The sequence below is a fragment of the Chinchilla lanigera genome, unplaced genomic scaffold, assembly GCF_000276665.1.
Source record: "Chinchilla lanigera isolate Chin_1 unplaced genomic scaffold, ChiLan1.0 scaffold00055, whole genome shotgun sequence".
Taxonomy (NCBI): domain Eukaryota; kingdom Metazoa; phylum Chordata; class Mammalia; order Rodentia; family Chinchillidae; genus Chinchilla; species Chinchilla lanigera.
In genome coordinates, this window is record NW_004955456.1 from 10,143,386 (window position 1) to 10,155,259 (window position 11,874).

At 42.5% G+C, this 11,874-nt stretch overlaps 1 long non-coding RNA gene across 1 annotated transcript; it reads left to right on the forward strand.

Annotated features, from left to right (window-relative positions):
* Positions 1-1,039: 1,039 nt before the first annotated feature.
* LOC102013053 lies at positions 1,040-2,176 on the forward strand. Its single transcript, XR_262893.1, has 3 exons — positions 1,040-1,201; positions 1,800-1,922; positions 2,086-2,176. It is a non-coding gene; the product is annotated as an uncharacterized LOC102013053 (long non-coding RNA).
* Positions 2,177-11,874: the final 9,698 nt, after the last annotated feature.

An 11,874-nucleotide genomic window follows, 5' to 3' on the forward strand; every position in this document is an offset into this window, starting at 1 on the left:
ATGGGCTCAGACTGGCATCCGTGACCTGTCTTGGAGGAACCAGGATCTCTCTCTGTTCAGTACAGGTTTGTCTTCTACTTCTAATTTGTCATGTTGCCTAATATATCAGTCAGCTTTCCCATCCCTGAGACAAAACTCCCAACAGCCACAACTTAAAGGAGAAGAGGTTTACTTTGCTCAAGGTTCAGGGAATTCAGTTCATGGTTGGTTCATTCCAAGGCAGAAATACCATGGCAGAAAGGCACAGTGGAGGAAAGTTGCTCATGTCAGAGCAGCCGGGAGGCAGAGAGGGGAACAGCCAGATAGAAAGTTCACACCCCACCTCCTAACAGCACGTTCACCTGTGAACTCATCAAGGGATTAATCACTGACGGCTAAAGCTCTTCCATGATGCAATCACCTTCCAACGTCCCACCTCTAAACATATGAGAATCTGGGGGGACATTCTAGATTTAAATCATCACCTGAGCTCATCGCCATGTAACTGCTCTAACAATTCCAGCCTATGGAGTCCTGTCTCCTTGGGGGAGTGGCTCGGCCCATCTGCATCCCTAGCCTGCCTTCCTGCCTTCTATTCTAGCCTCCTGGATGTGGTCCTAGTCTCTTCTGTCTGATTTAACCCTCGGACTTGTGGTTGACCCAGCAAGACAACTCCCAACAACCTCCTGAGAAACCCCACTCTCTTCTGAGAACTTCGGAGACCATGTTTCTGTGGAATCAGACTGGAGCTTGAGAGGGAAGAAATGAAACAGCCGTTGGTATTGTTCATGTCTACCCACATGCACCATCAGTTATGATTCCATTCTTGTAAGCCCAGTTCAGAGGGTCTTTACTTTTGACTCCCTAGATGTTCCCTGTGGGGAGCTGTGTGGCAGCCATGTCAGGGCCCCACCCACATCCCCTGCTGTGGCCCCACCTGGTTCTGTCAGAGGTCCCTTTTCATCACACAGACGCTGGGCTTTATAGCTGGCCTGCAAGTCATGGGCACCATTGGCTCAAGACCTACCTTTCTTCCTCCCCCTCCTTCATGAGGCTCAGACTTGTGCATAGTCCAACGTCTGCTCCTCAGTTTCCTTCACAGGCATTCTCCCTGTGAATGTCCTGCATGCCTAACTCCATTTTGGCATCTGCTTCTTGGAAGACCTGGACTGACATGGCTACTCCAGTGAGAAAGTCCTATGGCCCCAACGTCCCACGGCAGGTGAGGAGACCTGGGTGCTCCAGAAGGTCTAATCAGGAGTCAACTTCGCTTGCTGGGCCTTGGGAGGAGGGGACCTTGTATCACAGTCTTTAAAAGCAGGGCTTTCGGAGCTCAAACTCCAGCTCCACCCTTGAGTCGAACCCAACACAGATATGGGACCCTTGATGAGTCTTGTGGCCACTTTGTGCCTCAGTTCCTAATGTGGCAAAATGTGATTGTAGGAAATAATTGTGACAATGAGTTTCACGTGTTTAGATGGTGTGCATTTGGGACAAAGCAGGGGGAAGGGAAGGGCAGTGGTGGCTGGTCATACTTCGCATGCTGGTGGATAATGACATTCCCGTTCTAGTAGGAACATGTCCACACACATGAAAGGCTAGCAGTCAGTCCTCAGACTAGGAACCCTTAGAGCATCACACCCTTCAGTGCTTTCCTATTCCCAGTGCCCAGCAAACACGTGCAGACTTCAAGAGCAAAAGCACCACTCACGCAGAAAGACTTCTCTGCCATCATCCACCACCCACCAGGTCCCCCGAGGTCCTGCCACAGTCTCTCAACCGCACACTAGCACGCTAGACCTCTCATGCAGCCTTTTCAGATTTCAGGTTTTGTCTGAAATGTGGAGGCCGTAAGTTGGCAGCACAACGTCCACCTGGCCTCCTAGCTCCGCCCTCCGTACTCAAGTGCATCCAACAATTTCAGCTGCGGCCTCGGCCTGCCCGTGAGTTTCAGTGCTGATACAGGTGCCGGTGGGAACTTAGGGAGCTTATTTTCTATGCACATTTAAACTTCGATCATATTAGCACAAGGGGGAGATTTTTTAAATGATAAATTTTAAGCATCCTTGAGCTATACCTTTATAAGATTCTTTTATGATTTTCTAGAGACAAAGTGACATCTAAAAGGAACTCAACAAAAACCCATCTGACAGAGAGGAGGGTTCAGCCCCCTGATTGATTGTCAGTGCCCTCATACCCATCCTTCGTGAAAGGCGGGGAGAAGTCTTGCAAGAGGAAGCAAAGCTGTGTGATGTGGCACCCAAGTGGGGAGGTGCCACTCTGCTCTGGATCTGGAACTCCCCAAGGGGGGCCTAGATTCAGGTCCCGAGAGAGGAGGGCTCTGGTTAGATACCGTAACAAGGCCAGGTGGGGTTAATTAGCTGGGAGACCATTGCCAAAACCCACTCCATCTTCTCCTCCACCATCCAGCCTGCCTGCCTCCCTTGCCTGTCTCCCCTCTCGTCGTTTCCTGCCTGGAACTGAGCTTCAGTCAGTCTGTCAACTGCAAAGAGGATCCCAGCCTAACTAGGAACAGGAAAGTGGATAGCGCCAGGTGTGGTGGTGCATGCCTGTAATCCCAGCACTCGGGAGGCTGAGGTAGGAAGATTGTTGCAAGTTCAAGATCAGCCAGGGCTACAAAGTGAGCTCGAGGCCAGCCTGAACTGCATAGTGAAACCCTGTCTCAAAAAGACCAAAAAAGAAAAAAAAAGGAAAGTGGACAGGCCCATCTCTGACTGCTCAGTACCCAGGGAAGCCATGCCTGATTCTGCTGCTGCAGATGTTAAAACCCTGCAGCCAAGAGCAGACTGCCCCTAGAAGATTAGAGAACACGGTGCCCCTCCCTGTGAGGGCAACGTGCCTTCCCCAGTCTCTCACACCCCCACACCCTCAGTAGCTTCTCCTTCTGGACTTCAGGGTTCTCCAGTGTCCTGAGTCTCCCAGGCCCCCACAAGTGGTTAAGGCCCACCCTGTCATTTCCTCCTATGCTGTACTGATCCCCAAGCAGCATGGATCAGGCCCTGTTAATGTCCTCCTCCTCCTCTCCTCTCCTTTCTGGTGGAACGGGCTTGCCAAGGTCAAGGACTGTGCTTGGTTCACCTCTGTGTCCACAGCCATGAGCACAGCCCCTGGCCAAGGGACGTTGCAGAGGCCAGGAAGAATGGGCCTTTGGGCTGCATGTGATCCTGGGGGGGTGGGTGTCAGTGAGTGCCCAGGACCAAGAGTCCCCACGGTTGATGGCCTGAAGGATCTCTCTGCCTTTTGCCTTGACAAAGTCAGTGTGATCGCCATGGTTCCTCCAACAGGTAAGGCATGATTGCCTGTACAAGTGACAGGTTACCCCAGGAGTCTCCATGAAAATATTTTTAGAAAGGCAAATGGCGGGGCTGGGGATTTAGCTCAGCGGCAAAGCACCTGCCTGGCAAGCGCAAGGTCGTGAGTTCGGTTCCAGGTACCGAAGAAAAACAAAAACAAAAAAAAAACAAACAAAGAAAAAAGAAAGGCAAATGGCATCTAAACAAGGGCAACCTGAATTTTTAACACATTCACCATAGGCCTGGCTAGTAATTCCCTCTTGCACTCAGTTTCCCCTGGGCCAGCAACTTTCCCTGGAGGATCTGTGAGGATCTGTGAGGGTCTGTGAGGGTCTGTGAGCTGGAAATCCAGTCCAAGAAGTCAGCAGGCAGAAACAGGATTCCAGCCTGGCTGTGCTGGGAGCAGCACCTTGTGATCTCAGGTACATTGCAGCCGTGGTCCTCAGTTTCCCCTCTTGTGGGTCCCATGCATGTTGAGAACATCCCGGATGTTCTACCACATACACTCACCCTGTGGTGGACTTCAAGCTAGAGCTGAGTTGTTGGCTGTGTCGGTCATGGGCAGCTCATGAGCAGTGAGACTGGGCTGGGTGTCCTGCCTCCCCAGACAACATCTGTGACAAAAGCCTATGAAAATCCCAAGAAGTTGCCAGCTATAAGGTGACCCAAGGGCTGGAGTTCAGAATTCCAGAATTATATTCTGATTTCCACGTTGCCTGCAGCCCACCTCTCAGTCTCCAAAGAAACCTGACAGGAGCCAGACAGGGACGATCAGCCAGTATTTATTCAGGGAAGATGAATTATTAAAATGAGTGCTTAGTGCCAGGCATGATGGTGCATAACTGTAATCCTAGTTATTCAAGAGGCTGAGGCAAGAGGATCATGAGTTCAAGTCCAGGCTGGGCAAATTAGTGAGACCCTATCAGAGAAGGAGGGAGAGAGAGAGGATAGAAAAGAGAGAAATAGGAAGGAATAAGAGAAGGGGGGAGGGAGGAAGAAAAGAATGAAAGAAAGAGGAAAGAAAGAAAAAGGAAAGAAAGAAAGATATGTAGAAGAGAGAAACTAAGATGATTCTCAGGTACACTTTAGTCCAGCAGTTCTCAAAATAAAACATGAGCACTTCTGGGGTCCCCATAAATCTTTCAAGGAGTCACAAATAAATGAAGTATACGGAACTCCAGATCGACATAACCAAAATAAATCTACACCAAGGCGTATAATAATCAAGATTCCAGAAATTCAGCAGAACAAAATATTAAAAACAGCTAGAGAAAAGAAACATATCACCTAAAGGAAAGCCCATCAGAATCACAGCAGACGTCTCAACAAAAACCCTCAAATCAAGGAGAGCTGGGAGTGAGGGATTTCAAGACCTAAAGGAACACAATCTTCAACCCAGATTGATATAAACTATCTTTCATGAGGTAAATAAGATACTTCCATGACAAAGAACAACTGAAGAAATTTATGATTGCCAAACCAGTTCTACAGAATGCTCTGAAGAATATATCAGAAAGAGATAATGAAGACCACAAACTCATGAACCCAATAGAAAGAAGCTGCCAAGCAGGGCAAACAATTAAACAAAGGAGAAAGACAGGGAATAAACAGCAGGAAAATAACATGAAAAAGAAAAGCCAATACATATTAGTTACAACCATCAACATAAATGGTCTCAACTTACAATCAAAAGAAACAGACTGGTAGTATGGATCAAGAAGCAAGATCCAACAATAAGCTGCATTCAAGAAACACATTTAACCCAAAAAGAAATTCATAGACTAAAAATCAAAGGATGAAAAATAATACTCCATGCGATAGGAACCCATAAGAAAGCAGGAGTAGCTGGTCTAGTTGCAGACAATGCAAACTTTAAGCCAAAACTGATCAAAAGAGATAAAGAAGGTCACTCCATACTTATTAAGGGAAAACTTCAAGAAGAGATAACAATCATAAATATTTATGCACCAAACACAAGTTCACCCAACTCCATAAAACAAATATTAACAGACATGAACAAAATAAACTCTAACACAATTATAGTGATTAATACCCCACTCTCACAAATAGATCAACTAGACAAAAACTAAGCAAAGAAATATTAGAATTAAACCAGGCAAAAACTAGGCAAAGAAATATTAGAATTAAACCAAGTCTGTAAACAAACGGATTTGGTAGATGTCTACAGAATGTTTTACCCCCAAACATCAGAATATACATTCTTCTCAGCTGTGCATGTTATATTCTCCAAAATAGACCATATATAAGCTGACAAAATAAGTTTAAGTAAGTGTAGAGGAATTGAAATCATTCTATGCATACTAATTCACCATAGTGCAATGAAACTGGAAATCAATGACAAAGGAAATCACAAAAACTACCTAAACACATGGAAATTAAACTACACCCTTCTGAAAAACCAATGGGTCACAGAGGATATTAAAGACAAAATTAAATAGTATGTACAATTAAATGATAATGCCTATACAATATATGGAAACTTATGGGACAAAATGAAAGCAGCCCTATGAGGGAAATGTATAGTGATGAACTCACACATCAACAAAACTGAATGAGCTCAAGCAACCTAATGTTGAACCTCAAACTTCTAGAAAAAGAAGAGCAAGCCAAGCCCAAAGCCCATACAAGGGAAGAAACTATAAATATAAGAGCAGAAATTAAAGCAATAGAGACTAAGAAAGCAATATAAAGAATCGATGAAACAAAAAGTTTGTTCTGTGAAAAAAAATAAAATTGATAAACCATTAGCCAAACTCATGAAAAAGAGGGAAAAAAATATATAAATTCAAGCAATCAGGAATGAAAAAGGGAAAATCACAAAGGATCCCACAGAAATCCAGGAGATCATCAATACCTACTATGAAAACCAATATTATAATAAGATGGAAAACACAGAAGAAATGGACAGATTCCTAGACACAATCAAACTGCTAAAACTAAACCAAGAAGATATAAAAATTCTGAATAGCTTGATATCAGCCAATGAAATTGAAAATGCAATTAAAAATTTACCAACAAAGAAAAGCCCAAGCCTGACAGATTCACTGTTGAATTCTACAAGAAGTTCAGAGAAGAACGAATGCCACTAGTGCTGAAACTCTTTAAAGAAATTGAAAGGGAAGCAGTACTTCCAAAATCATTCCTGGAAGCAAGTACTACTCTGAATGCAAAATCAGAGAAGAACACAACCAAAAAAGAGAACTACAGGCCAATCTCCCTAATGAACATATATATAAAAATCCTTACTGAAATACTTGCAAACAGAATGCAGCCAATCATCTACAAGATTATACATGATTAGCAAGTAGGATTTATCCCAGGGATGCAGGGATGGTTCAACATACAGAAATCGATACATGTAATATACCATATTAACAGAACCAAAGACAAAAATCACATGATCATTGCAATAGATGCAAAACATTTGACAAAGTTCAACACCCATTCACAATAGAGACCCTATGGAAAGTTGGAAAAATGGCTTTTACTTCAATCTTATAAAAGCCATCTAAGACAAACCAACAGCTAACATCATACTAAATGGTCAAAAAGTGAAAGTTTTCATTCTAAAATCAGGAACAACACAAAGATGCCCACTATCACCCCTCCTGTTCAATATAGTTCTGGAAACATTAGCCAGATCAATTAGACAAGAGAAACAAATAAAAAGAATGACAGGAAAGGAAGAAGTTAAATTATCACTATTTGCAGATAACATGCTATTCTACATAGAGGATCCCAAAAGCTTATGTGAAAGGGAAAGAAAGTGCTCAAAAGGAAAAAAGCAACTGGGATGAGGGACAGGAGAAAAGAAAGAAAGAAGGGGGAAAATATACATATATATACACACACACACAAGATAGCTAAGAGAATTGTACTTCTAATTTCTATTGGTTTATTGTTTGATCAGTTTTGCATGCCTATACCTGGTAATCTGAACAACTATTCTGAAGATAACAATATGCAATATAACAACCACTGTTGATTTCCTATCATCTTATTGTGAAATTCTGGTATCACTTTTAATGTTTTTTATTTTTTTATTCTCTTTAAAATCCACCAAAAGACTTATAGATTTAATAACCAAATTCAGTAGTGTAGTGGGATACCAAGTCAGAAGTGAATAGCATACTTGTACACAGGCAAGAAACTCACAGAGAGAGAAATTAGGAAAGCACACCCTTCACAATAGTATCTTAAAAAAAAAAAAATGAAATACTTGGGAATCAATCTAACAAAGGATGTAAAAGATCTGTACAGTGAAAATTGCAGTACCCTGAAAAAGGAGATTAAAGAGGCTATCAGAAAATGGAAAGATATCCCATGCTCAAAGATAGGAAGAACCAACATAGTAAAAATGGGCATACTCCCCAAACTACTATACATATTTAATGCAATCCCAATCAAAATACCATTAGCATACCTCACAGTTCTAGAAAACAATCCTAAAATTCATTTGGAACCAGAAGAGACCTAGAATAGCAAAAGCAATTCCAGGCAACAAAGACAAATCAGGAGGCATCATAATCCCAGACCTGAAATTATACTACAAAGTTACTGTGATAAAAATCAGCGCAGTATTAGCAAAAAACAAACGAGAAACAGGCCTGAGGATCGGTGAAATAGAATAGCAGATGCAGAGGCAACCCCAAACACAGTCAGCCACTTTACCTTTGACAAGGCAGCCAAACGTGTTCACTGGAAGAAAGATAACCTCTCTAAAAAATGGTGCTGGGAAAACTGGCTCTCCACATGTCAAAGACTAAAACTAGACCAGTGTCTATCACCAAGCACTAAATTAAAGTCAAAGTGGATCAAAGATCTAAATATTAAAACAGAAACTCTAAATTTACTGGAAGAGAAAATAGGTAGAAATCTCGAAAATATAGGGGTAGGCAGAGACTTCATAAATAAAACCTAGAGTGCAAGGCAAATATTACAGAGCCAATAAATGAGATCTCACCTGATTAAAAACCATTTGCAAACAAAAGAAATCACCAAAAGAGTGAAAAGACAACTCACAGAGAAAAAAATTATAGCCCGTCGTCCCTCTGACAAAGGACTTATATCTAGAACATATAAAGAATTGAAAAAAATCAGATCCCCAAAATTCAAAGATCCAATCCAAAAATGGGCATCTAAAATGAATACACATTTCTCTGGTGAAGAAATACAAATGGCAAATAAATACATGAAAAGATATTCAACATCACTGGTCCTTCAAGACAGACAAATTAAAACGACACTGAGATTCCATCTCACCCTAGAAAGAATGGCTATCATCAAGAAATCAATAACAAATGCTGGAGGGGCTGTGGGGAAAAAGGAACCCTTCTCCACTGTTGGTGTGAATGTAGACTGGTGCAACCACTGTGGAAATCAGTGTGGAAATTCCTTTAAAAACTAGGATTAGAGATCCCATTTGACCTACCTATTTCCCTTCTCAGTATCTTCCCAGAAGAATTTAAAACATCATACCACAGCAATATATGTGCACCCATATTTATAGCAGCACAACTTGTAATAGCCAAATCTTGGAAGCAACCCAAATGCCCATCAACTGAGGAATGGATAAAACTGATGTATTTTTTTTTAAATATAATTATGTACTACTCAGCCATAAAACTGGAGACTTCCATAGGTAAATGGATGCAACTCCAGACCATACTCACAAGTGAAATAAATCAGACCCATATGTGTAAACATCATATTGTCTCACTAGTGTGAGAAAATGAATGAGTAACCAAGATCCAAAATATACAATAGATACTGTGAACTGGGAAGAAACTCTTCAAACAAAAGACAAAAAAAAAAAACTATAATGTTCAAAAAAATATATAATGGGGGAATGGGGAAAGGAAGTAAGGGAAAAAGAAAAAATATATTTATACACAGTTTCTCTTAGTTCATTGAAAAGGAAAGTCTGTGCTAATATTATTTGAACAAGATATCACGCCTATATCTGGTACTCTGAATAAATACTATGAAGTCAACAATATACAATGCATTAATTATTGTAACTCTCCTACTAACCTGTTTGAAATTCTGTTTTATTGCTATTATTTTTTCTCTTTAAAATAAATATTTTTAAAAATGAAAATGATTCTTTCAAGGGGTCCACAAAAGCAAAAATACTTTATAGTAATGCTAACATTGTATTGGCTTTTTTATTCACATTTTCTCACAAGCACAACATGCAGTTTTTCCGAGGCCTCATGATGTGAAATATCACAACAGATTAAATGCAGATATGAGAATCCAGCTGCCTTCTATTCAGCCAGAGAGCAAAGAGATTTGCAGAAATGTAAAGCAATAACATTCTTCTCACTAAATTTTTTGTTCTGAAAAATCTGTGTTTTCTTAAAGTACATAATTCAAGTTCAATGTGCAAAGGGCTTATTGTTTAAAATGAATTATTATTTTAAGAATTTCTCAGCTTTGATTTCTAGTATGGTAAATGTCACAAGATGTAATACACATAAACAAAAGCTTTTTGAGGTCCTCAATATTTTTCCTTTTTTGGTACTGGGGCCTGAATCCAGGGCCTTTGCCTTAAGCTACACCCGCAGTGCTTTTTAATTTTCCATTCTGAGACAGGATCTTCTTAAATTGCTACATTGACCAGATTGGGCTTGAATTTACAGTCCTCCTGCCTCAGCCTCCCAGAATGCTGGGATTACAGGCATCAAGGTCCTCAACAATTTTTAAGGGTCAAACGAGGTCCTGAGAACCAAAAAATAAATAAATTGAAAACCACTGTTTTCCTTGGCAGGAGAGAGCTGTTGGACTTGGGAGAACAACAAGCGCTGTTCAAATGCCTGCATCACTGCTCCCTGGCTGTGCAGCCTCAAGCAAGCCATTGAACTTCTCTGAACTTCATTCAGCTTGTTCTGCTGTGAAACAGAGGCATTCTGTGAGATGCCTACTTTCATGCCTGGCCCTTATGTTGTTCTTGATTTTGTCCCTGCTTCATAAGGACCACGGCCTCTTACCTGGACACTGACAGACCAAAGGTACCTGCTGAAGGAGAGATGCTGTGTATGGATTGAGCTGCTTCTGCATTTCTAGCAAGCTCCGGGTTCCTGCTGATGCTGCCGGCTGATGACTCACATTTGGAGAACCACTGATGCAGGCCTTTAAGAATGCTAATCTTGTAGATGATTAAAAAGTGCTTTATATCCTTGGCGTTTCATGAAATCCTGGTCCTAGAAGGATCTTGGAAGGAAGGGGGCTCTTGGGAGTTGGAAGAGTTTCCAAAAAAGAGATGAGAGGGGCCCCTGGCCAGCCTCATTAGCTGTCCTTTTGAATTCCCATCAACAAATCCTTCCCATAGTCCTGCCTTGAGGAGCCTCTCTGGCCAGCAAGAGAGAAGAAGGTGGGTGCTTGTGGCAATGAAGTGTGATGAGTACTCCTCAGCCCTACAGTCCCGGCCTGGTTCTTGTCTGTGCCCTGCTCACTCCCTTCACCTTTCTCCTTCCATTTCAACCCAAAATCTGATGGCTGAAGATTGGTGGCTTGGTGCTCTCAAGAGCTCCCAGCAGCGGCCCCAAAGTAGCATTCCCAGAATCTTGGGGGAGGGCCGAGGAAAGAGGCCCCGCTGGGAGGAGTTAGCAGCTACCCCCTGGAAGGCACACTTGAGACTCCCCCCCCAAATCTGTCCCCTTGTTCCTCCTTAATACTTGAAATGTTTTTCTCTTTTCTCCTTATTACCAACTTCCTTTTTTCTCAAGCAGGCTTAAGACATCCCAAAAGAGCCGTTCCCTCAGGCCAGCATCCAACTCTCTCACTATGAGATCCTTTTGACAGAGCTGCTATTTTTTCTCTTTAAGCAAAGCCTTCCCAGAGTTAGTGTGGAAGGAGAAGTTCTACTGGACTGTGCAAGTGAGTAGCAAGATGTCATGGCCACTTTCTTGTCCCTGGAACGCAGTACCTGACACCGCCACTTAAGGCGGAGCTCATTCGGCTCACAGTTTCAGGGATCCAGTCTGTCATCAGCTGGATCCAGGGCAGAAGTGGCACGGCAGAATGTCATAGGGGAGGAAAGCTGCTCATATCACGGCAGCCAGGAAGCCGAGAGACAAGGGAGGAACCAGGGATGAGAGGAGATCACAATCCCAGCGACCATCTCCAACCAGGATCCGCACAGCACATCCAGCTACTGAACTCATCCATGGACGAATCCACTGATAAGCATAGTGCCCAGTGATCCAGTCACCCTCCAAAACACACCAGGCTTTGGGAGAACATATTGTATCTAAACCATAATACAGGGAGCAAGGGGTAGAGGCTATGAAAAGTGTCAGAGTCAAAATGGAGTCACTTATGTCAACTTCATAAAATGGAGTCAGGAGGCCAGCCAGGGAGGGCTGCAACACAAGATACCTGATAAAAACCATTGCAAAGACACTCTGAAAGCAACAACCTCTCACAAGTGCCACCACAAGATTACACAAATACTCCATGAGAACATGTACCCAGTGATTGCCTATCCAACCTTGGGCAGACACCGCCTAGTATTGATCCTTGCAGCCAAGGATAATTATTTCAAAACAATTTCTGC